The sequence below is a fragment of the Triticum dicoccoides genome, chromosome 2A (assembly GCF_002162155.2).
Source record: "Triticum dicoccoides isolate Atlit2015 ecotype Zavitan chromosome 2A, WEW_v2.0, whole genome shotgun sequence".
Taxonomy (NCBI): domain Eukaryota; kingdom Viridiplantae; phylum Streptophyta; class Magnoliopsida; order Poales; family Poaceae; genus Triticum; species Triticum dicoccoides.
Window position 1 is genome coordinate 697,850,486 of NC_041382.1, and position 2,951 is coordinate 697,853,436.

Sequence of the window (2,951 nt, forward strand, 5' to 3'; positions counted from 1 at the left end):
CGGCGGCGGTGGCTCGATGCAGGGGATGAAGGTGACGGGTGGATGCAGGGGATAGGGGCGGCAGCGCCGGGTCGACGCAGGGGCGGCGGCGGTGGGTCGATGCAGGGGATGGGGGCGCGGCAGCGGTGGGTCGACGGAGGGGCGGCGGTGCTAGGGTTTGGCGGCGACGGCGAGATGCAGTGCGGGCGGCTGCTGAGGGAGGGAGAGCGTCGAGATGTGTTTTTTTTTAGATGAAGTGTGTGGAGAAGGGGAAAGAGGAGGGGAAAAGGCCACGGTGGGCTTCCAGTGTCTTCTAATTAATTTTTCATTCTCCCGCGACTTGCCTCGCGCGCTTATTGGGCCTCAATTCGTTAATTCCGCGTCAACTGGTTAAGGGCAGTGCGTTCGCCCCCAAAATGAATTTGGGGCAATTGGGCCGCCCCAAAAGATGCCGGCAGATGGCCTGCCCACCTAGCTTCCATATTCCCGGCAGATGCATTGACCTATACATCATTGCCCGGCATATAAAGCTTTCCAGGCAGTTACTCGCCCCCAATTCTTGCTTATTCCCGGCAGTTAATTGCCCTTAATTTTTTGTCATGGTGTAGTGTGCCCCCGCAGGGGCGTCGACGGAGCTCGACGTTGTGTTCGAGGAGGAGCTGCAGTTGTGCTACGATCGGGAGCTCGACATGTTCGAGGAGGAGCTGCAGCTGTGCAGGGTCGACGACATTGACGTCTCCCAGCTTTTGGTCGTGTTGCGGCGCATCGATGTTGTGTCCTGCGGGTTGGAGTCTCGTTGTTTTTTGTTGCATTTCTCCATGTGTTCGCAAGTTCTAACCAGTGTTGGATGGTTGCAGTGGCGGAGCCAGAAATTTGCTCCTGGGTATTCATTGCAAATTTGTTTTTGTAATTCAATAGAAACTGGCAGTGATGTCCGAATTTTTTTGGAAATGCAATAGAAAGTGGCGGAGCCAGATTTTTTTCCAATGCAATAGAAAACAAACACAAATGTCCGCAATGATGCAAATTCTTACATTACAAGAACATAAGAAAAAATATCAGATACGTTCTAGAATTTCATCAAAGTTGCAATCAGTAGCTGATGCACACACATACAAAGCCTGGCAATGAACTATCCAGCAAAGCTCCAAGTGGTCACATTCAATAGCACTTTTGGAGTTTTGGTCTTGCCAATAAATAATTTCTTGGATTTTTTTTTTCTTTTGAAAATGAAAATAGAAAAATACACAGCTGCATTGCATGCAGTAAGCTTGCTGGAAAATATATTCTTATAATAGTAAAATCTCCTGCTCTTAAAGTTGTTTGCATAGTTGATATGTCTGAAAATTTCTAAATGATTACTTGATCATGATTTTTATTTTAATAGTTGGCAGATGGAAAGGATTTATGAACCATCAACATAATGCCAGAATTATACTATTACTATGGCTGATTCTTGACCTTTCTATTCTGTTCTAAATCAGAGGATAAATTTACCTGGGCGGATGGATCTCGTTGAGCTTCTACAATGGCAGGCGCCGAGGGCAGAGCTGCGGAGGGCAGTGACCTAGGAACAGCGGAGGCCAGAGGGCCGGACCCGGAGTGGCAGTTCGCGGACTTGCTTGCTTGCCGCGCCGCCGCCACCACTTTCCTGCAGGTGCCATCCGCCACCACCTCGGGCGGCTCCAGCCTGCAGGCAGCTAGGTCCTGGGGAGCAGGGGAGAATAGATTTTTTTTGAGACAAACCCACGAAGCTTTATTAATTCGTCACAACGTTTACAGGGACGAAAGAAAGGTTTCCGGGATGACCTAACCAAACATGGCGGCCCACCCCTAACTTCAGAGCGTGCTTCGCGAGATTGTGAGCCTCGAAATTCGAGCTCCTAAACTGATGGACAAAGTTACAAATAGTAAAAGACCTACTAGACTCTATTATTTCATGTATTATCGCACCATAGCTTGCCAAACACTGTTGCTTGATGTCGTCCACCACCACCTTGCAATCAGAAGCCACATGTATTTTTTGTTCATGAAGATCCTAAGCTAGAGCCAGAGCCTCTCGAACTGCCATCGCCTCAAGTGTCGTGGGATCACCAATCCCGCGGAAACCGACCGCCGAGGCCCCCCAAAAAAGACCGTTCTGATCCCGACATACTGCAGCTACAACACCCCTTCCCTGATTACCTCTTTTTGCCGCATCAACATTGATCTTTGCTAGACTCGCCGGAGGGCGAAGCCACTGTGTTGGTCTAGAGGTAGATTGGACAGTTGCCGTCCTTCCCGATGTTTCAACACTCTTGAGATCATTCAGGTAGGAGACAATGAACTGGTGAGTAGACATTGGGCTAGTGAATATATCTTCGTAGATCGCCTTTCTCCTTGCTCGCCACACTGCCCAAAGTGATATGATTAGCTTCACAAAAGTTGTGTGATCAAGGACCTTGTGCATAGCGAAAAGCCAGTTCTTCGCGTCACCATCGTTGTTCATGCTCATCTATTCCACCACATGCTCATCCGATAAAGCCCAAATGCACCTCGACATGGTGCAATCCAGCAATGCGTGCCTCCATGAGTCCGGGGCTCCACACAGCGCACAGAGCGGAGACTGAGACATGTTACGATGGTGTAGAACATCCGCAGTCGGCACTGAGTGCTGGGCTAAACGCCATGCAAAGATTTTCTGCTTCGATGGAACCTTAGTATGCCACAAAGAGGTCCATGCTTTCCCTTGAGAAGTCATATCCGAGACCCCGGCACTTTCATCTATCCAATTCTCTCTCTGGTATTTGGTGTTCAGCACCATTTGATATGCGGACTTAACTGAGAAGACACCCCATCGTTCAGCACTCCAAGCCCAAAAATCTTCTACATTGCGTGTGCACAATGGTATTGCAAAGATAGCATCTGCATCAAAAGGAATAAAAACTGACCGGACAAGCTCTTCTCTCCAGCTGGCCGTCGAGGCATCAATC